Below are 26,554 nucleotides of genomic sequence, written 5' to 3' on the forward strand. Positions count from 1 at the left end.
GGGTGGTAATTTGCTGTGAACTATGAGCACTGGCTTCAGATAGGCTATTAGCGTCTACTAATATTAATTTTCTGTGTTGAAAAAAAAAATCTCTTGTCATTGCTTCTAGAAGTACTGAGAGCTCTAATTTACAATTAAGGACAGTTTTCTATGTCTAGGCTCTGCACCTCATCATCTATTCTCACAAGTCTATGAGGTCTAGCATAAAACAATGAAAAAAAAACTTAGTCATGGAGAATTTAGTATTCCAACACTATTATTATTCTTTGCTAAGTTCTAATAGGTTGGGTTTTTTTTTTTTGTGAGGCAATTGGGGTTAAGTGACTTGCCCAGGGTCACACAGCTAGTAAGTGTTAAGTGTCTGAGGCCACATTTGAACTCAGGTACTCTTGACTCCTGGGCCAGTGCTCTATCCACTGCGCCACCTAGCTGCTCCAGTTCTAATAGTTTTTAAAACAGCTAATAAAGCATTTATTATTTAGGATTTTAAGTCTTAGAAGCTCTTAATTAGTGTCATGAATAAGTTTGCATGTGTTGTGATCTCAAAATATAAAAACAGATCTCTGATTTCACAGATTTAGGAATTCCTTCCAACAATGCAGAGTACAACCTACTACAAACTGCCCATCACATGTGATTCTTGTCCATGTCCTCCAGAAGTTTTGCCCAATGTGCTCTAGGCCCTCCTTGCTTTCTTGAGACACTGTAAGAGTAGTAGCAAACTATTCCATTCCGCCAGTCTACTTACTATTCTTTGACTTCATTTATTCTCCCTATCACATATTTCCTTATATTACCTCTTTTTTCTGTTCTTCACTGAAGTCCCTCATTGGTTATATGTTTCAGCCTACTCACATCTACCATGGCAACTCTTTAATTTACCTCTGTGATAATCTTTTAATTCTTTGGAGACTATTGTAATACAATATTAGCTGAATGCTGGCATTAAAAGATGGGCCTTTGTTTCCAAGAGAAGCTTGGGATCATTAAAATAGCTTTGCAAATCCCCTAAGGGAATCCAGCCTGTTCTCCTTTTGAACTCCAGGCCCAATACACTGAGGGGAAGAGATAGAGAAAGTAGTTGGATTGAACTAAGAGGTGCTCCATGCTAGATGAAATATTAATCTGAGAATTGCCTGTTTGATATGTATCAAAGTAGAGAAAGACACCAAAAAGGTGGACAAAATCTGTCTATCCACATACATACATACATAGATACAAACATACATACATACACAAAAGAATCATCAACTATTGATCTTTAAGTGTCACTATCACTGGTTTAAAAAAAAAAAAGAAAGAAAACTTTTCCCCAGGAGTTCAGGCACTGGGAGAGTTCCAGGGAGCATTTGGGAAGAAATCCGCACACCTGAATCATATTCAAAATTAAAGTCTTACAGGAAAATAAATTATTCTACATTCTAGGTCAAAGGATGAACAAACCTTTTTTTTTTTTTTAAGTGAGGCAATTGGGGTTAAGTGACTTGCCTAAGGTCACACAGCTAGTAAGTGTTAAGTGTCTGAGGCCAGATATGAACTCAGGTACTCCTGACTCCAGGGCCGGTGCTTTATCCACTGAGCCACCTAGCCGCCCCTGAACAAACCTTTTAAAAAATAACATAAATTTATCTTAAAAATATTTTAAAATGTATAGAAACCACTCTATTCACAGTATAACACTGTACGAAGTGGAGGGATTAAAATCAGGTAGTCAGATTCTAAAAGTTCAACATAGGATAACAACAAGCAGAATCTTTTGGAGCTGGAAGGAACTTTACCTTATAGGTCATCTAGTCCAGTCTCATTTTACAAAGAAACTGAACCCTACAAAGTTCTTAACCTCAATGGGTTTGTTTCTGCATCCTCAAAATACATCTACCATCCCTTCCAGTTTTAACTTTATGAACCTATGAGATCAAATTAGGTAATATTCAATAATGATACAATGCAAAGTCCTACTTTTGAGTTGGAAAAATAAATCCACTTCATAGGTACAAGATGGATTAAGGTAAAGCTTAAGAGTCATATGAAAAGATGTGAGGTTTTTGGCAGACTACAAGTTCAGTTAGTCAATAAACATTTATTAAGTACTAATTATATGTGAGGCACTGCACTAGGTCCTGGGGATACAAAGAAAGGCAAAAACCACAGTCCTTGCCCTCAAGGAGTATATTATCTTGATGGGGGAGGGAAGGGAGAGAAGAGACAACATGTAAAAAAACTAAGCAATACAAGACAGTTATCAGTGAGTGATTATTAACCTTTTGGGACATTACAATTTTAAAAACAGGTAAACAAATTAGAAGTCAGAAAATGTCTGGTAATGTAAGGAAGGGAAGATTCAGACTACTAAATATAGAGCAAATTAAAGGTCAGAGGAAACTAGCTAATATGTAGCTACTGGATTCAAAGTAGTTAACCATATAAAAATACAAGGACTGGTATATTTTGGTGGACTAACTTTTATCTATAATGATTGCATAAGTTAATGCTTTCAAGATTCTGAGACCTATGGCAATCAGTGAGTCACAGATGCTTAATAAATGTCCTTGACTAACTTCTCTATAATAAATTTAACTGATTGGCTGTTAGTTTTCAAAGAAAGACGCCTAAGCTATGAACAACCATATGAGAAAATGTCCCAAGTCACCAGTATTTAGAGAAATGAAAATTAAAGCAATTTCAGTGTTCTACCTCATATCCATCAGATTGGCAAAGTTGACAAAAATGGGAAATAATAAATGTTGGAAAGGTTGGATGAAAACAGGTACATTTTGGAGCAGTTAACTGGCACAGCTAATTTTACAAAGTAATTTGTAATTATGACTAAAAAGTTACTTAACTGTTCATACCCTTTGCCAAGGAATATCACTGTTGGATCTCTACCCCAAAGAGATTACAGAAAGAGGGAAAATAATGTATACAAAAATATTTAAAGTAGCTCTTTTTGTAGTGGCAAAGAAGTGGAAACTAAGGGGGTGCTCAACAACTGAAGAATGGCTGAATAAATTATGATCTATGAATGTAATGTAAGACTATACTATAAAAAATTACAAAGGGGCTGTTTCAGAAGAAGATTTGTATTAACTGATGCAGAGTAAAGTGAGCAGAAGCAGAGGAATAATTCATATAACATTGCAAAGACAAAAAACTTAAGATAAAGACTTAAGACCTCTGACCAATGCAAAAGTGAACCCTAATTCCGGAGGACTGAAAATGAATGCTCCCAACATGTCCATCCCTTTCTCTCTGTTCTCCTTTGTTTTATTTCTTCCTCTTCTTTCATTTTTTTTTTAAACGCTGGTAGTAGGGGGAGTAGGTGGAGAGAGAATAAAACTTAAAAAAATTCGACTGACATGGGAAATAGAATTCAAATATAATTCATCTCATCTACCTTGATCCTAGGAAGACGGAATTCCTCTGTGGGTGTCCACTTGTCTGTAAGTATTTGTGTGGACTTGGAGGAATATAAAAGTCCATGAGCTCATGAAGTTTCTAAGATTCCAATGGTAGACTTCAGACTAAGTGCATAATTCTGAGGCCCAAGCTGTGTTTAGAAATACAGGGAGAAACTAGGGAAGAGACAGGCCTCTTTCTGGGTGGAATGTAGGAAATGTGTTTATTCCACTTTGACAGAGGCAAAATCTAAAACATCCCTTTAGAGTCTGAAGCTTTTAAAAGGCAGCCTTTGGTCTTGGGGAAAGAACTGGTAACTATCTATAATGTTGTTAGGCACTAAGGTCAAAATCACTTTTATTTCTCAAATGCACAATAGGGGTGCTGGAATGAGCTACCGAATACAGTAACATTTCAAGACTTTGAAAAGTGACATTATGGAGATGTAGGAATACATAAAAATAAAATAAGTAAAAATATTAAAGCACTTAAATAAACCTGTCATTGCAGTGACAATAAAATAGTGAAGTGGGGAGGGAAGATAAAGGGGGAAATTCATGTAAACACTCCAATATTTAAAAACAAATGGTGCGTTTGGATAGCTAATGTGATAATTTGCATTACAGCATGTGGTATTCTAAAAGGAGTGCTGCAGAGATGTCTATGTGCTCAAAGGTGATTGGTTAAGTTTGTTCGTTACTATTATGATAAAAATGTTCTTACCTTATTTAATTAGAGGGGAAAGTCCAAGTCATATGAGACCAGGCTGCTTAACAAGTAAGAATTTAACAAAACAAAAAATGAATTCCCATCCATAAACCCCCATAAACACAAAGTCACCATAAACATAAATTAACTGACATTTCTTTTGTTCCTTAATTATAATCATGAAAGGTGGGCTCAGGGGTGGTGTTGGTAATAAAGGTACAAAAGAAAGAGAACAGCTTTTGCATATCAAGACTGAACATTTAGCTGAACTCCACTGGGGTTAGAGTTCCACAGAAGCCTACAGACCTGGTGAAAACATGCAAGTTGTTTCTATACAGCATAATTCATAGGCAGATTAACTACCACCTTTCCAAAAGCCACCTTGAAACAACCAGGAATAGGTGAACTTCTTATATTGTGTTATCTCTTGCTGAGTGCTATTGGATCCAATACAGCTTTGGACACATACAAACTGGTCATTTTGGGGTGAGTATGGGAGTTAAGACTATAAAAAATGTTAACTACCCATTTAATAAACAGAATTTGTCCCCAAAGGGAGTGTTATTCCTTGGTACTTTTAATGTTATTTGAAGGTTCCTTACACTTGATATTCATAATCTCCCCTGTCTTAATACTTTTGGGTATAATAAAAAAAATTTTTGAAGCTGGAAGAGAAATTGGAGACTATAAGCCCAATCCTCTACTTTTACAGAAGATAGTGTAAGCTTAAGTAACCTATCCAAAGTCAGGGAAATAGAAGATCTGAGTTTTACTTTAATGTTTTTCTACCACTTCACACCACGTCATGTTAGAGTCTAATCTCAAAGGAATGTCCTTTCTTCAATACTCTAGATTCTTTTAAAAAAATTTTTTAAACCAGATTTAATAAAAGGCCCTCTGCTCCTATCCCATGATACATCTTAATTATCCTTTTTTAAAAATAAAAGTATTTTATTATTTTCCAGTTACAAGTAAGGCTAATTTTCAACATTTGTTTTCATAGGATTTTTAGTTCCAAATTTTTCTCTTACCCTCTCTCCTCCCCAAGATGGAAAGCAATCTGATATTAGTTATATATGTGCAATCACATTAAACATATTTCTGCATTAGTCATACTGTGAAAGAAGAATCAAAGCACAAGGGAAAAACCTCAAAAAAGAAGGAAAAAAAGTCTAGATTATTCTTAAAAAGGAAAATGAACAATATGGTTTTTTAATGTGAAGAAATTCAAGTGATTAAATAAGCTTTCATCTTTATTGACCTAACATGGACTATACTAAGAGAAGGGTTATTTAAAAGAATAGAAAAATAGCACATCACATAACATGATCTCAGTCAACTAACATTTAATAATGGCAATTAAGTGCCCACTATGTGTCTAGCACTGTGCCAAGCACTAAGAATACAAAGAGGAAAAAGAAAACCACTCTCTGTCCTCAAGGAGCTCACAGCCTAATGGGAGAGACAACAGGCCAAAGCTACATACAAACAAGGTCTGTAAAGGATACATCTGGGGGGAAGGCAGATTATGAAAGGCTTCTCACAATAGTCAGGACTTTGTTGTTATTTGTCCTTCATTTGTGAAGAGGACCAATGACACCAAAGGGTTGTGCTTTAACTTACACATGTACTGGATTTAAATGAGGCAGAGTTGCACAAAATCATCAGTCTCACTCTCTCTTCCAGAATCACTGAAATCCAGTGGCAAGATAAAAAGTCAGGATAATGCCTGAGATACAGTGGATAACTGGCGCCTTTGATGTCTGACCAAGCTCTAAGCCTTCACAGCCATTGGAACAAATTGTTCTCATCCTCATTCTGGCAGGGGAAGTCTTCACAAGCTTGGGGTAGACATCTCCCTAACTCACTACCGAGTTTGAGGCCCATCAGTTACTTTCATCTAGATTTAGTCTGTCTGCTGAGACAGTTTACTGGGGTGAGGCACCTGCCTGTGCTACAATTTCTTGGAGCCACAGGTAAGAGCTGGGTGAAGGTGACACTGAAGATAGATGAGAAGCTCTGAAAAGGGCTTAGCAAGTCCTCACACCAGAGGTTGCTAGTCCTTTTTGAACACAAAGATAGGGTTAGTTGTATTTACACTATACCTTATTCAAGTAATGTTCAATAAAGATCCTAGACTCTTAAGAGCTTGGTTTACACACTGTCACTGTGAGTGAAAACACTGGCAACTGTGCAAGTTGTACAAGAAGCTGATGGCTATTGAAATGAAACAGCCTACCAGAAAGATAGCTGTTTTCATGAAGGTGAGTAGGAATGAGAGTAAACTATACCAGATAAATGAAAGGACTGAGCAGCCCCACTGTCATCAGAGAAGAGTGGTAGTTGGTGAATGGACAAAGGAGAGGCTGAAAATGGCCTTCACTGTCAACTGAAAAACATACAAGAAGGGTAATTAGGCAAAAATGGATCATTGCTGAACAAAGTAGGGAAGGAAGAGAATAAGAATTTATTAATCACCTATTATGTGTCAAGCACTCTGCTAAGTTCTTTTTTTTTTTAAGTGAGGCAATTGGGGTTAAGTGACTTGCCCAGGGTCACACAGCTAGTAAGTGTTAAGTGTCTGAGGTCGGATTTGAACTCAGGTCCTCCTGACTCCAGGGCTGGTGCTTTATCCACTGCGCCACCTAGCTGCCCCCCAGGGTTGTTGTGAGAATCCATTGAGATAATATTTTTAAGAAAGAACTTAGGGCAGCTAGGTGGCGCAGTGGATAAAGCACCAGCCCTGGAGTCAGGAGGACCTGAGTTCAAATCCGACCTCAGACACTTAACACTTACTAGCTGTGTGACCCTGGGCAAGTCACTTAACCCCAACTGCCTCACCAAACAAACAAACAAACAAACAAAAAAAAAACCAACAAAAAAACACAACAGTGTTATAAAAAAACAAACCAAAAAAACCCCTGGGAGGTATGTGCTATTACTATCATCATCCCCATACCACAGTCGAACAAAAAAAAGTTGAGGCAGACAGAAGTTAAGTTGACTTGCCCAAGGTCCCATATTTATTAAGTATCTGAAGGTAGATTTAAACTTGGGTCTTCCTGACTCTAGGCCAAGCCACTGGAGCCACCTACTAGCTGCCTAATGTTCTTGTACATAAATGTTTGTTCACTTGACTTTACTATCTCTTTGGGGACCTGGTCCAGAGTCATCTGGTCAGGATGGGTAGAGAAGTTCTTACTGTTCCACCCCCCACCCCAACCTTGCCTCCCTCTTGACCTTTGACCATCCTGTGACCACAAGGAATGCACTGGCTTGGTGTCTGTGGAGAAGGAACCTAGGGCATATTTCTTACCCTAAGGTCCCTTTCTCTAGGGGTCAGGCACCAGCAGGAGAAATCTGACTCCCTTGGAAAGGCAAGGATGGTGGGAACTGGAAACAGCACAGGCCTGAAGATAAATTCTTAACACTGTGCCATTGAGCTAGCCATCTTTTCAACCTCGTTTTCCTCATCTAAGGAGGTTGGACTAGATATTTTCTGAGATTCTTTCAAGCTCTAAATTCTATGGTTCTGTTACTTGACCACTCAGTTTTCTCTTCCAGAAATTTAACATAATAATATTTATACTACCTAGCACTCAAGACTTGTCTGTACAAGGCCCTCTACAACCCTTAAAGTGTTATGTGAACAAGTACTATATGGCTGGTCAAGAGACATGTTTCAGGAGTTTTAGTTGAGATAGAGATGAGGAAGAAGAATGTTCCAAAAATTGGGGGGCGGGGGGGGGGGGCGGGGCGGGGTGTGGCAGCCACAGAAATCACTTTGAGTCAGACAATGGGAACTTGAGATGGGAGTATTGCCATTTTCACTGGATTTCAGAACATGTGGAGGGGAGTGACGTGTAAGAAGACTGGAGAGGTGGGAAGGGGTCAGTTTATGAAAGACTTTAAAAGCCAAACAGAGAATTTTATATTTGACCCTGGAGGCAATAAATAGGGAACCACTGGAATTTACTGAATGGGGATGGGGCTAGGGAGGGAGTGGCATGGTCAGAATTACACCTTATTTTATTTAAAGCAAAGGCTTTGAATACTTTACTATATGATTTTAAATGACCCAAACCTTGGAAAGGAGATCTTCAATCACATTTGATCTACGAAAATACCCAAAAAAGGGAGAAGAAAAATTAATTTTACTCTCTCTTAATGGGACAAAAGGAAACACTTGGGTCAGGTTTATTCCAATTTGAAGTAATTATAAATATTGGAAATCTTAAAAAGCCTTTAATAATATCTGAATTGAGATATTAAGAAGATAGTAAAAATTTGGAAGTTTTAATGTAAGCAACACAGATTTAAAAATTCTTCCAGTTATTTATATAATACATATATACAAAACACAGCTAAGTTCAAAGTGCTCCTATGCTGCAAATAGAGGCATATACAAATGTACTTAGTGCATTTTATTTTTTCCATGAGCCCTCCCCATGAAACCAGCAGTTGCTGCCTTTTTATTCAGTTGATAATTCAAATATTATTTCTAATACAAATATATGGTTTATCAAGCTTATTTATCATTGACTTGTACACTTCATAATCACATTACAACCCCACTGTGTAGTGAATACCACTTGCAGTTCAAGCTACTCAAGATAAGCACTGTTACTTTCAAGAAAAGAATGGCAGTAATTAAAGGTCTGATTTAGTAGTTGTTGGTAACCACTTTTTTTTAAGAAAAAAAAAAAAACAATAGAAAGTACTATAGATACATTTAATTTGGTAATTGTATTTTATAAATGAGATTTATTTTGGCCATTTTATTTTGGGGTTAAAACAAAAGAAGTGCTGAATTATTTATCAATGTCTTGAGAAGGAAATATTCAAAGAGTCATACTTAAGAAGACTTTAAACATCTGTGACTCCCAAGGAATAAAACCAAATAATATTAATAATAATGATGATAAAAAACAACAATAGTATTTTGGACTCATACAGTTCTTTTCATCAACGAATTTCAGAGTGCTTTACAAACACACAGCATTACCCTTTATTGAACATATGACAACTAAATTAATGAGGGATAATGGCTTGCCCAATGTCACAAAATGAGTCAGTAGCAAACCAGGAATAGAATTTCTAACTTCTAAAGACTAATAGCTCAAATGTACAACAATTATTTTTATAGAATGTTTCATGCTACATTTAAAGCATGCCTCCACAGGTGCGCACACAAGCCTATTCACAGACACACAGACACACACACCCTACAAACTTTTTGTGTGCCCTCCTTTCCCCCAAAGTGCAAATCTATCTCATCAACAAAATAAGCACTTGTTCTTTTGCCCACCAGAAGTACATTTGCTTCAAGGGGCAGGAGGAAGGGATGAGAAGAGTGAGAATCTTTTGCCCTTTGTTGTTGTCTTCACCTAATTCAACCAATGTTAAGTTAAGCCCCTAAATCATGATAATAATAGCTAGCATTTTTATATACGTTTGCCAAATGCTTTACAAATATTATCATATCATTTTATAGATGAAGAAACTAAGGCAGACATTAAGCGACTTACCTAAAATCACAGAGTAAGTGAGCATCTCAGGCAGGATTTGAAGTTAGGTCTTCTTGACTCCAGGTCCAACACTCTATCCACCTGCACTGTACTACCAAATACACACACACACACACACACACACACACACACACACACACACACACACACACACACACACACTCTCTCTCTCTCTCTCTCTCTCTCTCTCTCTCTCTCTCTCTCTCTCTCTCTGGGGATATCAAGACAAAATGAGAGTTTCTACCCTCAGGGATTTTATATCTTATGGAGATGATATACCTTTAATAACTTTATAGTCCACAAATATATAAACAGACAATTTGAAAAGAAAGATGTGGGCATCAAGAAGTAAACAAACCAGGAAAGGCTTCTGGTAGAACATGACACAAAAGCTCAGCCTTGAAAGAAACTAGAGATATTAAGGGACTGAGGTGAGAAGGTGATGCATTCTAAGCAGAGCAAGGCAACTTGTGTGAATGCGTAGAGAAAGAAGACGTAACGTGAAGTTTCTTGAGCAGTAAAGTAACAAGAGGAGACTTGTGCACGAGAAAAGCCATTTTAGCAGCTGTGAGGACTGTTTGGAGAGAGGAGACTGGAAATCAGGAATCCAGTTATGAACCTCTTGTAAGAGTTGGGGGATAAGGGCCGTTCTTCCCCCCCCCCCCCAGGTTAAACATTTTAATTTATATTTTTCTGTTCCAATCTCTATCCTTCCTTCCCTCCCTCTGTCCCCTCCCCCCTTCCCAAATCGACAAACAATCTGATAGGGGTTATACATGTATGATCATGCAAAACATCACCATATTTGTCACTTAATGAAAGAATGTGAAAAATAGCATTCTTCAGTCTGTTCCATCAGTATGAGTTCTTTCTTTGGAGGTGGATAGTATGTTTCATCAATATTCTTTTGGGATTGAGGGCCCTTCTAGGGAGATGGCCTTGAGTAGAATGAGAAGAGATGTTAGATACAGATTTGACAATACTTGAGAAATGACTGTATATGGAGGGTGACCAGGAAGGATGAAATGTTTGGGGGGGGGGAGGGGGGTAAAATTCCAGAGATTATGAAGTAGTTACCTTTCCCTCCTTTCTCTTTTCTCCAAATTCTCCAAATCGAGTGGAAAGTTCAACCTTATTTACCACCTGCCCCTCCCCCTCCATGCAATAGCTACTCTAGACTCAGTTTTTTTCATTATCTTTTAAAATCCATCACAAATACCAGGTCCTTCATAAAGCTTTCCATGATTCCCCCAGCTGCTAATTATCTTCCTCCTTAGAACTCCCACTGGACCTTTCTGATGCACCATATCATGTTATTTTGTAGATTGTGCTTATTTTTGTTATTGTTAGTTTATTCCAACAGATTTTATGTTAAATTAATTTAGGGACCTTATCTTATGTAAACTATATTCCCCTTCATTGCATAGTACAGTGATAGGTCCTTACCAAGTGTTTAAAAAATTGTTAAATTAATGAATATTGGAAACCAGCTCTATAAATCACGCAGGGAAATCCTGGAATTGGCAAAGTATTGCAAAATCTTCCCAGTGAGAACAATAGGCATAATGATATAAGAAATATTTATTGGTTACTTAACCATCTAAGGGGACTTAACTCAGCTGTGGCACTGCCACCCTTGGGTCCCAAAGTACTGATATGGCCCAACATATCCAGAAACTTGCTCCAGCTGTCCTTCACTTTATTCCCAAGCACCTTCTTGATAATCACTTTGCTGCTGCATCCACCTTTTGCCTCCTGCGGGGGGTGGGGGGCGCCGCAGCAGCACAAGCATTAGAGCTAAATCAGTACTCCCACTGTTATAAGAAAGAGTATGTGAATCTACTCCCTTACAGCTCTATGCATATCTTGTAACTTTCCAAACTCCTCCCTGGCCACCACTTTCTTATATGTGGTGTGTCTTCCTGTTAGAATACAAGCTCCTCCAAAGCAGGGACTGTGCTTCTTGTATCTGTATTGTAACGACTGGAATGACGCCACCTGCTGGAGACTTACTGTAGAAAAGCTCCCCATGAAGTGAAGGTCTTTGAGGGCAGGACCAGGCGTCTTTTCTATGGTGTCAGGAAGTGATGTTTGCTGGTGGGAGGAGGAAGGGGGAGCCGGGCGCTCTGCCTCTCTCTCTCTTTCCTGAGGACACTGGTGGAGAAGGGAGTGAGAAATATGCTCTCTCCCTTTAATAGATAGGAATCTAGGCCTTTCTCTCTTTACCAAATTCTTATTCTCCTTAATAAATGCTTAAAAGTCTAACTCTTGCTAAAGCTTATAATTTATTGGCGACCACTCATTAGACATTTTAGACAGACTAGCTAGAATTTTAGCCCTTAACAGTATCTTCAGTGTTTACTACATAGCAAGTGTTTAAAAATGATTCATTTAGAAATCACCTCTGACTAAGTAGTTAAATTTTTATTAAAGAGTTGGTTGAGGTTAAATGATAGCAGGGTCACAGAGCTACTATCAGAGTTGGGATGTGAACCTAGCTTTTCCTGACTCCAAATCTAGCACTTGACTTACTTTTGCAACAAATAAGCACAGTTAAGGAAAACAAATTTTCACAGTGGCTACATCTAAAACTTTTATTACTGTGCATATTATTCCATTACCATTCCTCTGGAGTCATGGTTTGATCAACGTGTTGCTCAGAATTGTTAAGTCTTTTGAAATTGCTAGTTTTTATAATCTTGTCATCTGTACAATGTTCGAAAAGTTGATAAAAAAAATAGGACTTTATGTGAACTGTAAAATAAAACACATTTTTTTTTTGCCTTGGCTATGTCCAAAAATAGTACTGATTCCGTCATCTATCTACAGGTAGAGGAGGAAGAACATTCCAGGCATGGAGGATAGTGAGTGAAAATATCGAGAGTTGGGAGATGGAACAGCCAAGAGGCTAATGACACTGGACTGAAGAATATGTGGTAGGAAGTAAGGTATAGGAAGACTGGGAAGGTAGGAGGGGGCTAGGTTATAAAGGGCTTTGAAAACCAAATGTGATCCTGTGGGTGACAGACAGCTACTGGTGTTTATTGAATAGGGGTGAGGTTGGAGGAGTGGCATGATCAGACCAGTGGTTTTAGGAAGCTAGTATGAATTAAAAGGTAGACCTGAACCCACATAATTCTGACTCTGATAATACTATTTTTTTAATCATAAAGTATTTTATGATTTTCTAGTTACATGTAGAGATAGTTTTCAACATTTCTTTTTATAAGATTTCTAGTTTCAAATTTTTCTCCCTCCTTCCCTTCCCTAAACCTTCCCCAAGACAGCAAGCAATCTGATATAGGTTATATATATACAATCACATTAAACATATTTCTGTATTAGTCATGCTGTGAAAGAAGAATCAGAGCAAAAGGGGAAAAAACTCAAAAAAGAAAAATAAGCGGAAACAGAATGGTTCAATCTACATCTAGATTCTGATGTAGGAGGTGAAAAAAGGGTTAACAGAAAAACCTAAGACTCAAGCTTTAACTCAGATATTAGTTCAAAAAAGGAGTCAGAACCCAGTTAATGGATAACTTATAAGTCAGGATACTAGGTTCTTGTACCTACAGAAATCAGTGCCCATAACGGGAACAGAGGGAGAGAGGCCATGATGACCTTATATAAATTGACAGCCTATAAAAATTTAGACCAGAAATAAAAGAAAAATGTTTTGAAACTAGTCATGGGAACCAGAAAGAGACATGTGCAAAAAAGGCCAAATTTGTCCCCAGATTCACCTTATGACATGTAAACCCCCAAAACACACCTCCACTGAAAAAGGTACCTGCCTCAGGGGTTGGCTTAGGACCCCAGGAACTCCAAATTAGGATAGACCCTCCCTAAAGCAGAGATTATTATAATGAGAAGGATAGGCCCTCCCAAGGTGGAGATTATTATAATGAAACTGATAATCAATTTATCCATACTACAAATATAACTGTCTTTCCTTTCCTTATTCGATAAATACCTTTCCACTATTCTGGTTCTCTCCCTGTGGTCACCTACAGTATTGCAATAAAACTTGGGAAACTGAGTCACTGTCTTATAATTCTTTTGGGACAATTTGACCCCAAATTTCCACCCACATCAATTCCACAGTTCTTTTTTTTTTTTTCTGGATGTGGAGAGCATTTTCCATCATGAGTCCTTTGGAAGTTTCTTGGACCATTGTATTGCTGAGATGAGTTAAGTCTATCACAGTTGATCAACACACAATGTTGCTGATACTGTGTACAATGTTTTCCTGGTTCTGCTCATCTCACTCAGCATCTGATAATACTCTTGCCTCCACTACACCATATTGCCTTGAAGATAGTAGGTGCATAATAATTATTGTTGAGTTGAAGAATAATATTAACAAATCACAATTATAGTATGCTTTCAGTTTACAAAGCACAAAGGTCACTTCACACAAGTCTGTAAATGAAAGAATCAGTGGGTCATCAAAAGGAACAATTCCACCTAAAAGTTGTAAATATATCCTAGTTTACTCTCCTTTTTGCAATCTCCTTTAAAATTTTATCCCTTAACATTAAAAGCTTAATGAATATTTGATGAAGAGAGATTTAAAAGGCTCAAGAGAATTCTAATTTAACAGACTAGCTAGTGTATCCTAGGTTTCTAAAATAAAATCAATTAAGTTGTTTTTATCCTGTAGAACAATTTGAAAACTGATTAAGTAATGGATTACTTGGGAGAGTATTTGCGGGGGGGGGGGGGGGGGAGTATTCAAGCTCTGCTTCCCTTTTAGAATGAAATTTTGTATTAGGATGTAAGTCACTTTTTTAAAAAGCTAAAATTTTCATAATGTAAAACAATAGGAATAAAGAGAAACTAGCACTATCATAAAATCATCAAAACTATTTGGTTCTGGCTAAAAAAGCTGATCAATGTAACAGATTTGGTACATGAGACCCAAAGGCAATTGGCCATTGATAAATACAAAGATATCAATTACTGGAATAAGGGTTTCCTATTAAACAAAAACTGTAGGAAACTTGGAAGCCCTCTTTCAAAATCAGGTTTAGACTAATACCTCATACTATTTACTATGATATGCTCTAATGGATATTGGTACAAATATAACACATCATAAATCATTTATGTCACATAAAAAAAAATCAGAGGAGCAAAAATGACACTTTTCACAACTATGGATGGGGTGTATGTGGAATTCTTGACTAAATAAAGGCTAGATGATCATAAAAGATAAAATGGACAAGAGATTACAAGCTTTTGCAAACAAGCAAAATCAATGCAGTTTGAATTAGAAGGGAAATTCCTCTAAGACCTGACTTCTTTTTTTTTTTTTAAATTGAGGCAATTGGGGTTAAGTGACTTGCCCAGAGTCACACAGCTAGTAAGTGTTAAGTGTCTGATGCCAGATCTGAACCCAGGTACTCCTGACTCCTGGGCCGGTGCTCTATCCACCGCGCCACCTAGCTGCCCCTAAGACCTGACTTCTAAACTATGTAAAAGAAATGATACAACTACATAAGAACCAAGAATCATGACAGGATAGAGAGAGAGACAGTAAATGGTCAAAGCAAAATGTTAGTTCCAATTTGTAAATTATAGAGAATTCACATTTTCACTTGGCCTGCCACTTTTACTCAATCTGCTTCTCAAATAACTTTTCTGCTGTAACTGGTGTGGGCTCAAGGACTGCAAATTAACTTTTATATTCATCAAAGTGACGCATAATTAGTAACAAGTCCCATGTGAATTCTAAATCCTCCAGAGAAGTAATTTTGGATCAAACCCACTGTTAGCCTGGACTACCAAGAACTAACTTGACACTTTTCTATTGAACTCACCTCTTACAAGAGCGCAATTCATCTTTTCTTTTTTTTTTTCTCTTTTTTTTTTTTTTGTGGGGCAATGAGGGTTAAGTGACTTGCTTAGGGTCACACAGCTAGTGAGTGTCAAGTGTCTGAGGCCGGATTTGAACTCAGGTCCTCCTGAATCCAGGGCTGGTGCTTTATCCACTATGCCACTTAGCTGCCCCCACAATTCAATTAAAAACAAAACTTGACTAACAATGATAACTGTTAACTTTATAGCGGGCTCTATACTCTTTTTTTTTTTTGAAAGTCTCTCTCTTGATTACCTTTCCACTTTCATGAGTTCCATTATTATCCAAATGTAGATGACTCCCTCATCAATGAACCCAATATTTATTGAGCTCTTTCTCCTGAGCTTCAGGTCCACATTAGTAGCTGACTACTAGACACTTTAAACTTGAATGTTTCTTTAAATTAATATTATGTTGGGGCAGCTAGATGGCGCAGTGGATAGAGGACCAGCCCTGGATTCAGTAGCACCTGAGTTCAAATCCGGCCTCAGACACTTGACACTTACTAGCTCTGTGACCCTGGGAAAGTCACTTAACCCCAATTGCCCCACCAAAAAAACAAACAAACAAACAAATAAATGAATGAATGAATGAATGAATAAATAAAATTAATATTATGTTAAAAAAATTGAGTTCCAAATTCTCTCCTTCCCTCCAGATCTTCCTCCATCCACAACAGGCATCACAAACCCATTATGTCCAAAACAGAACTCACTTTTCCCAAAACCTATCCTTCTTCCCAACTCCTCTGTTTCTGATGAGATTACTTCTGGTAACCCAGGTTACCAGACTCTTCAGAGAACCCCATCTGTCCCATCAGCTGCCATTCCTATCTCTGTCCCATCAGCTGCCATTCCTATCTCTATAGCAGCTACACTTGTAGCCTCCTCTCCATTCACATGACCACCCCTCTATTTCAGGCCCTTATCATCTCTTGCCTGGACAATTTCAGTAACTGCCTAACTAATCTTCTTGTCTTAAGTTTTTGCCCTCTCTGATATATCCTTCAGAGACCTACCAAGGTAACTTTCCTAAAGCAAAGCTCTGACCATGTCACTACCCTGAGTAATAAACTCCAGTGGTTTTCCACAACCTCTGCCATCAACACAAACTCCTCTGACTTATAAAGTCTTTCCCAACCTGGCTCCAACCTATTGATCTTCAGATTTACATTATTCCCCTTCACACACTCCAAGAGCCAGCCAAAATGGCCTTTTTATCTCTCAAACATGGCATTCGTTCTCCCAACTCTACTTTTGCTCAGATTGTCCCTCATTGCCTGGAATGGATTCCCACCTCACCTCCATCTCTGAGAACTCCTAATTTCTTTCAGAGTCTAGATCAAATGCCACCTCCTCTAGGAGGCCTTTCCTGATTTTCCAAGTTGCTAGCAACTCCCTTCACAGATGACCATGTATTTACTTTGTATATACTTAAAGGTGCAGGTGTTGTTCCCCAGATAGAATACAATTTCCTTAAAGGAGAGGACTATTTAATTTTTTTCATTTATCTCCAGTGCCTAACACAGGGACTAGAATATAGTAGGTGCTTAATAAATACTTGTTTATAGTAGTACTGGAAATGCCAGCTATAACAACGACAAGAAAAAAGGAAGTGAGGGACTAACAGGCAAAGAAAAAATAAAATTAGTACTTTTTGTAGACTGTATGGTTTACTTAAAGAAGGCTTGAAAGTAAAATAAAAATTAAATGAAACAATAACCTCAGCAAATTGCAGGATACAAAATAAATCTGCATAAATCATCAATCTGAATATTACTAGAAAAAAAACTCAGCAGGATGAGAAAGAAATAGAAATTCCACTCAAAATCACTAAATACAACCACAAAACACTTCACAGAAATACAGATCTAAATAAACAGAGAAGTATTAATTACACAAGGGAAGGCTGAAGAGATATTTTTTAAAAAAATATTACCTAAATTAATTTATTTTAGTGCCATACCAATCAAACTGTTAAAGGATTATTTTTAAATGCTAGGGGGAAAAAACCAAAATTAATACCAAGGGGAAAAATGTCAAGAATACCAAGGGAAATAATGAAAAGTGTGAAGGCAGCATAGCAGAATCAGGTCTTGAACTATACTATAAAGCTACAATCATCAAAATGATTGGTGGTTGATAAAATCAGTAGAACAGAATAGGCATGCAACACAGAGAAGCAAACACCCTAATATGCCAGCATTTAATAAAGTCAAAGACTCTAGTTACTTGGGTAAGGACTCAATATTTTATGAAAATTGTTTGTAAAGAGGAAATCAGTCTGGCAAAAAACTGGTTTAAACCAACACCTCACACTATGTACCAAGATAAGCTTAGAATGGATTGTGGTAAATATTAATATTCTCATTTTTTAGCTAACTCATTTGGGAGGGGCCACACCTGGTCCACCCCAGGTTACATATGCTACTGAGCTCAGAAAGGCAGCTTTTGAAGGACTTCCCCTTTTGGGGGAGGAGAGATTGAATGTTCGCTGAAGGGAGGCAAGGCATCTTCAGGAACTCGGTCTTTTTCCTTTTGAACTCTTGCGATAGTGGTTTCATGCTCTGTCTCCGGCGACCGCTGTTCTGGCAGCGGGTGTTTGTGCTCTCCGTGTGGTGACTGCAGTCTGGGTGGCTCGCAAGCAACCTTAGACTGGCAGGCTGTTCAGGTGTTTGGTGAGTTTAATTACGGAAAACCCTAAAAGGCTAAGTTTAGAGTATTTCTATTTTCCTGTTTCCTTAGCTTTGATTTTTTATTAGTTTCACCTTTGTTGTTTAATTAATTCCCAAGTAATAAAATCTGACCCTTTTGTGAACTAAAGCTTAGAGGCTCCTTTCTTATTGGCCTGGGAGAAATATCTAAAAGGGCAGTTTAGAGCAGAGGGAGAACCTAAAAGGTCCCTCATATTTCTGGGACCCCAATATTAAGGCCAGTCACCTAAATTACGCTCCGTATATCAAATTTTGGCCCTCAAAGGATACATGGCTTAAATATAAAAAGGCAAATCATAAACAAATTAGGAGAAATAAAAAGAAATTAACCTTTTGGAGATATGGATAGAAGAAGAGATAATGATCAAAAGGGATAGAATGGATCACAGAAGATAAATGGCCAATTTTGACTACTTGAAATTGAAGTTTTTATACAAAGAAAACTAATGTGGTTAAAATGAGGAGAAATGGCTAACAAGGAAAAAAAAATCTTTAAAAACAGTTTCTCTTATTTCCAAGATATGTAGGAACAAGAGTAATTTCTCAAATGATAAACAGTCACAAAGGATATAAACAGGTAGTTTTCACAGCAAGAAATCTAAGCTATTGATAGCCATATGAAAAAATTCTCCAAATCACTAATAATTAGAAGAGAAAATAAAAGCAACTCTGAGGGTCCACCTCATATCTATCAGAGTGGTGACATTGGCAAAAAAAGGAAAACAACAAAGGTTGAAGGACCTGTGGAAGATAAGCACCTTAGTGTATGTCCCTTTTATCCATTCTGGAAAGCAATTTGGAACCATGATCAAAAAGTCACTCAACTGTACATACATTCTGACCCAGGGCTAGCACTACTAGGCCTAAAATCCAAAGAGAACAAATAAAGAGAAAAAAAGACCCATATGTACACAGATATTTATGGTGGCTCTTTTTTTATAGGAAAACAAAGAACTGGAAGTTATTGGGGAAAGCCCATCAATTGAGGGACAGCCAAACAACTTATGGTCTATGAATAAAATGCAGTGTTACTGTGCCATAAAAATGACAAAATTTAAGAAGACCCTTATGATTTGATGAAGATTGAAGAAAGCAGAACCAGGAGAACCATTTATACAATAACAATGCAAAGAAAAAACAATTCCAAAAGATTTAAGAACTCAGATTAATGTAATAATTAACCATGACTCTAGAGTACCAAAATACCGGCACCCCGCTTTCTTAGCTGACAGCCTTGCCTTCACAGAAAAAACTGAGGCTATTCCCATGAACTCCACATTTTCCCCTCTTTCTCATCTCATATCAAATGCCTTCTGCCACTTTCTCCTCTTTCAGCCCTGTCTCACACAAAGAGACAGCCTTACTATCTGCACAAATGATCCCATTCCATCCCATCTCCATCATCTTCACTCAATCACTTCGTTTCAAACTCTTCCTGACTGCTGATTCATTCCTACTGCCAACCAACATGCACATGTTTCCTCCATCTCTAAAAATCTTTACTTGATCCACCCATTCCTGCTATCATCCTTATCACTTCTGTCCTTAGTGGCTAAACTCCTTGAAAAGACCCTCTATAATAGATACTTCCACTTTCTCTTCTCAGCTTCTGACCTTATTTTTCTATGGAAACTGCTCTCTGAAAAGTTACTAATGATCTCTCAGATGCAAATCCACTGGCATTGCCTTAATTTTCATTCTCTTTGACCTCTGGGTAGCCTTTTTTGACGTTGTAGATCACCCTCTCTCTTCTCCCTAGGTTCTTAGGACAACATTCTCTCCCAGTTATCCTACCTGACTTCTCCTCAGTTTACTTTTTTGGATCTTCATCCAGATCATGTCCTCTAACAGTAGGTGTCCTATAGGATTCTGTCCAGGATCCTTTCTTCTCCCTGTAGATTATCTCAGTGATCTCATCAACTTCCATGGATTTCATGACTATGCTGATGATTCTCAAATCTACCTATCCTTCTCTAACTTCTGGCTGACCTCCAATCCTGCACCTACATCCAATAAACATCTTAAACTCAATATGTCTAAAACTGAACTCGTTATCTCCCCTCCCCCCCAACCCTCCACCGTATTACCATAAAGGGCAACACCATTCTCCCAGTCCCTCAGGTTCACAACCTAGATGCCATCCTTGACTCCTCACTATCTCTTATCCCCACTTCTCCATAGATTTGACCCTTGCAACATCTCTTAAATATGCTCCCTTCTCTCCTCTAACATTGCTACCATTCTCATTTAGTCTCTCGTGTCCTCATTCCTGGACTATTACAATAGTTTGCTCAGTGAGTCTGCCTGCCTCAAATCTCTCCTTGTTCTCATTTATGCTCCAATCAACCACCAAAGTGACTGTCCTAAAGCATAGTTTCAACCATGTCACCCCATCTCAGTAAACTAGAGTGACTCCCTATCACCTCTAGAATCATATCTGTTTGATGTTCAAAACCCTTCTATTCTAGTCTTCTTACACTTTACTACCCACTATGTCTTCATCAATCTGATGACTTTGGTCTCCCTGACATTTGTGAACCAGACACTCCATCTCTCAGCTTTGGGCACTTTCTCTGGTTGTCCTCCATACCTGGAAAGTTCTCCCTCCTCATATCTACCTATTGACTTCCTTGAAGTCCCAATTAAAATTCCATTTTCTAGAGGAAACTTTTCCTAACCCCTCTTAATTCTAAGTGCCTTCCCTCTTTCAATTATTTTCTACTTATCCTATATATAGCTTTTTTTTTTGGCATATATTTGTTTTCATACTGTCTTCCCCATTAGATAGTGAGCTCCTTGGGAGCAGTGACTGTCTTTTGTCTCTTTTTGTATCCCTAGCACTTAGCACACTATGGCATTGAATAAACACCCACTATCTCCTAAAAGAAAAGCAATGGATTGAAAATGCAGAACGAGACATTCATTTTTGGATTTAGTAAAATAAATACTTCTTGAATGATTAATTGGAAAAGTTTCTTTAGACAAAGGACAAAGTATGTTACTTTTTGTTTCCTGAGATGACTAGCATACAGTAGGGAAATGGATCAATACTGGTTGAATGAATTAATGTATAAATGAATAACTCAAACACATTGTACAGAACATTCAGAGTACACAAGATTACTTCTGCATAAATTCAGAGAAAAATAGGGCCAATGATGATTAGATTATCTTTGAAATTCTTTATGACTTTGATCATTATTCAGAAAACTATATTAGCTATCTCACCAATGTCAATAAAAAGATCAGAATTCATATTATTTAATTCTGACTACAAATTTAATCCAATTCAACAACTATTAAGTACTCACTATGAGCAAAGCACTGCAAATCAACCCCTTCCTTACCTGCTCATCTAAATCATTCTTAATACAACTTAATACAACTTACATCATGATATTTTCCTTGGCACTGGGATGAATCTAAGCTGAAAATTATTTCTATAGCATACTATCTCCAAAAGGGACAATATACTTTAAGCATATTAGAGAAAATGAAGTTTTCCTGAGATGGACTAGATATTTAGCTTTGAAGTTAGGATGGAAATAGGGAAAAAATCAGGCAAAATTAAGAAACTAAAGCTTTAATCTAACCCCTTGAAAAGGTTACTGATTCAGGACTGATAGAATACCCCATTATTAACAAAATAAGCAGATCTTAATTCAATTCATAAAGAATAATTTCACAAGGTTAAGGAACGGGAGCTGGATGATGAGTTATACTTCCTTTCCGGTCCTGATTTTTGTGATTTGTTTGAGAGTAATGGAAAAAAAGAAAACAAATAGATAACAAATACTCTATAAAAGATATGAGCAATTCTGTAGCTGAAAGGAACAATTCCCCATATGTAGGGAAAGCACTTTGCATCTACATATATATCATTGGTATAAAAAGTTCCTTCAAATAGTGAAAACTTAACTGGCTCATGAAAAGTATGACCAGCTATTTGTTGAACTGTGTGCAGATAAACAGGCGTGGTTAACCTGGCACACCATGCCATCTTTGTCAGAAGGGTTAGTCAGCTAATCTTATTGAGATTGCTCTCATACTACTGATTTCTTATTCTTGAAATAAATTAAATGTCTTCATTAAAAAATCTCTGTGGTCTATCAGCTTGAGTTTATTAGATGTCTTTGATTGTCTCGTCTTTAAAATTTTCTGCCTTGTGTCAATAGGTTCTGGCCGTGCCTTTGGTAGTTCCCTTGTTAATCCTCAATTGGAATAATTAATTATAAAGTAGCATAATTCCTCCTGTATGAAAAGGAATAGTAGAACCTTGCTAATTCACACCAAACACTGAGAAACCCCTGTGTAGGTTATTGAATTATGTAAATGAGCAATAAGTGAAGAAACAAGATTCAAAAGTATATTTCATTCATTTATTTTGACAAGTGTGGTTTAGTCTTAATTATTTAGAAATTTTCTTTATAGCATACTAATAAATTTACTATGGCATATTTCACAAATGTGATAAAGTCTTTAGTAAAAGAGACCATGGAGCACATTCTACTGAATAATTCCCTAGAGACCTTGAACCATTTCACACTTTTCATCTGTGTTCTTTGAATTTTCAAAATGCATTTTTTGGGGGTTGCACAAATAAGCTGGGGTGAGGGGATGCAGAAGTTTTTGTGTTTTAGTAAGTACTGTGAGACAAAGGAATTATATAAAGCACTCAACAATCACTTAGTAAGTGAGCAACTGGTTCCATGTCTTATAAATGTTTAAGCTTTCACCTGTGGTAGTATAGAAAAATGTGTATAACTAAAATTTTCACATTCTAAGTTCATAATATTTGACACTAATAGAACTTTATTTATTCTTATTTTCTAAATAAAGGCAGTTTAGTCTGTCACTCATCAATTTAAATTTTTCTTTTTATGGTTTTTTTAGTCTTACTATATGCATCTCTTGCAAAGTGAAAATGTCTGCTTTAAGATAAGGAGAAATACTGCAATATGTAACGTTTCTCTGTCAAAATAATTACATCACTACATTTTAAGTTAAATTATTTAAGATAGGAAAACATTTTTATATACATTTGACAGTTGTATTTTGGCAAGACAAATCCTTCAAAGTTCTACTACTGGTTACAAAGTGATGCAATAAGGGGTGGAGAGGAATAGGTTGAACAGAGAGCCACTAAAAAAGGTTTCTGACTAGGGTTAAAAGACCTGCATAGTTCAACTTATAATGTTTTCAAACAGCTTCCAATGTAAAAACATCACATGGATTTGTCAAGTGCAACTCTTGGTTTTATGAATAGATTAAATTAAGAATATGCAGTGTATTTTGAAGGCAAATTCTAGATAATGGAAACACATTTGGGAAAAACTGACTCAATACCCAATCACTGTTGATGCTGTTCCAACACCCCTCTCTGCCCTTCAAAATCCTACCCAGTTGTTATGGTCCAGTTCAAATCCAACATCCTCTAAAAAATTTTCACAAAATCACAGAAACTTAGAGCTGGAGAAAACCAAAGATTATCACTGTTAAAAGGTATACAACATGCTCTTCCGGTGTTTCGGCGCGGAGTGAGCACTGCGAGAGGCAACCGAAGCCTATAAGGCTTCACTGAAATTTAATCCAAAACATGGATATCAGACCAAATCATACAATTTATATCAACAATATGAATGATAAAATAAAAAAAGAAGTGAATTCAATATGCAAAAACAGACTCAGATGTAATCTCTAAAGTGCGGGGCACTTTTGCTGATAAGGAAAAGAAAAAAGAAAAGAAAAAGGCTAAATCTTTGGAGCAAACTGCTAATGCTGCAAACAAAAAGCCTGGTCAGGCCACACCAAATTCAGCTAACACCCAAGGAAATTCAACCCCAAATTCTCAGGTGCCTGACTACCCACCAAATTATATTTTATTCCTAAATAACTTGCCAGAGGAGACTAATGAAATGATGTTATCTATGCTGTTTAATCAGTTTCCTGGTTTCAAAGAAGTGCGGTTGGTACCCGGAAGGCATGACATTGCTTTTGTGGAGTTTGAAAATGATGGCCAGGCTGGCGCTGCCAGAGATGCCTTACAAGGATTTAAGATCACACCGTCCCATGCCATGAAGATTACATATGCCAAGAAATAGCTCTATGGACATTCTTTAAATGACTTGGTTTTATTGATGGCTTCTGTTCTTCGTTTTTTGAATTCTACAATTCAGAAATTTTGAAGAGCTTTCTGAGGGCAGCAGTGAAAGTAGCAAAACATTTTGTGTAAACTTTTTTTTAAGCTGAGATTCTCCAGTGTCCCTTACAAATTTGGAGTACTGCAACGTGCCAGAGACATTTTGTGCAATTAAAATTTACTCATATTCAAAAAAAAAAAAAGGTATACAACATGCTAAAGACAGTGCTCAGGAGAGAACAAGGGCAGTAAGCTTCCACAGGACAGTTAGGGAAAATATTTTAGACACTTCTGAATCAATTCTTAACCTCCAGCATAAAGAGCATGAATAGAATAGAATAAATTAAATGTCATTAATGTTGGACGAGTAGCATCATGTACCTTTGGTACATGATGATGGTTCAGCATTAATTATCCTTGAAATATGAAGGATATTTTTTATGATTGTATATCTTATCAAACTTAAACAAGACAGAATTAACTAAGAATATGAAAAGCGAATGAGAAGTGAATATGGAATCAATAACTATAGGGTGATGAAAGAATATTATTCTAGATTATAAGAGCCCCTACCCTATAAGATTAGGCTTCAAAACGGCCAGGAATTTAGTCATCAGATTTCCTTTAAGACATCAGTATCTTAAGGACTTGTGATTTCTGTCCTTCACTGTCATAGACTGCAATCCCTGTATGAATTAACAGATGGTATTTCAGAATTCCTGCGGCTGACATGGTGATGGGCTTCTCTAAATTTACCTAAATTAATATAGTTTGTAATTGGCAATACTAAAAACTCTTTCTAACTTGATAGGACTCTGCTGGCATTGCTTTCAAAATGCCTGGAAGACTACCACGCTATGAGGTCCTTAAACAGGTCTATAGTGAAGATCTCTGAGGACAAGTATTGGAAATCTCAAGAGTGGCAAAACCTGTACTGGTCTGCTCTGATCACCTTCCCTCCTGTTAATCACCTAGTACTCTCTTCCCAAAAGTGATTAGGAAGAGCTCAAAAATACATGATTCAGGTTAATGATAATGAGACCGAATTTGATTAAAAGCCTTTTCCTCCTATTCCTGCTACCTGGACTTAGCAGTTTTACATTTGCCTCAGCACTCACGATCTCCTTTCCTTGTTGATTCTCTTTCATTCTTACCCACCTGGTGACTCCTCTCCTTGTTCCCTCATTCACTTTCCAATCATTTTTGAAGTTCTCATAATTCCAACTTTCTATTATGGCTATACCTTGGCTTATTCCTCCAATATAGCCACTAAATCATTCCCCTCATTCTGCACTCAGTTGCAGATGAGTAAGGTAGAAACAAATACTACCGTTCTATCTTTGCAACTCTAGACCAGCTTCTAACCACAACAGAATTACAGAAAGTTTTCCTTTCCTATTTCCTAATTGGGGGGGGGGGTTTAGAGAAGGGTCCTGACAATAGTTGATAGCTACTGGTCCTCAAGATTATAAAAACACAACTCCTCTTTGAAGTTTGACTTCAAGGCATCCTCCTCATCTGACAGCAAGGATGAAAGGGCATAATAAAACTGTAATCAATGGCACATCTTTCTAAAAAAGTAAGAAGTACAAAGAAAATGAAACAACTCACACCTATATATACAGAAAGTTTTTAAGATTAGGAAAGTACTTTCCTACCAATACCTCTTTTGAGGTAGGAAAGGGAGCCTAACTAAGTATTATTATCACTTTTTGTTTGTAGTTTCTTTTTTGTGAGGCAATTGGGGTTAAGTGACTTGCCCAGGGTCACACAGCTAGTAAGTGTTAAGTGTCTGAGGCAAGATTTGAACTCAGGTCCTCCTGAATCCAGGGCTGGTGCTCTGTCCACTGTGCCACCTAGCTGCCCTTATGATCACTTTTTTACAGATGCTGTAATGTTAAACCAGGAGTTTTTAAATTTTTCTTTAGGTCATGGAACTCTCAGTCTGGTGAACCTACAGACCATTCCTCAGAATAATGATTTTTAAATGTACATAAATTAAAAGGATTTTAAAGGAAAACAATTATACTGAAATACAGTTTAAACTTTTAAAAACTAGTTCAAGGACATTAGTTTAACCCCTTGCTAAATGTTTTAAAGGAAATATTATCAACCAATATGCATTTATTAAGTACATGACACCTTGTAGAGCCTTAATAAATCCTTTTTTTTTTTTTTGGTGAGGCAATGGGGGTTAAGTGACTTGCCCA

At 37.1% G+C, this 26,554-nt stretch overlaps 1 protein-coding gene and 1 pseudogene across 3 annotated transcripts in view; one reads left to right on the forward strand and one right to left on the reverse strand.

Annotated features, from left to right (window-relative positions):
- The window catches only part of POLA1 (DNA polymerase alpha 1, catalytic subunit), a 345,895-nt gene that overhangs the window by 44,010 nt on the left and 275,331 nt on the right, over positions 1–26,554 (reverse strand). The gene's annotated exons all lie outside the window — the stretch shown is intronic.
- LOC122750651 lies at positions 23,736–24,547 on the forward strand (annotated as a pseudogene).

The sequence above is a fragment of the Dromiciops gliroides genome, chromosome 3 (assembly GCF_019393635.1).
Source record: "Dromiciops gliroides isolate mDroGli1 chromosome 3, mDroGli1.pri, whole genome shotgun sequence".
Classification (NCBI taxonomy): domain Eukaryota; kingdom Metazoa; phylum Chordata; class Mammalia; order Microbiotheria; family Microbiotheriidae; genus Dromiciops; species Dromiciops gliroides.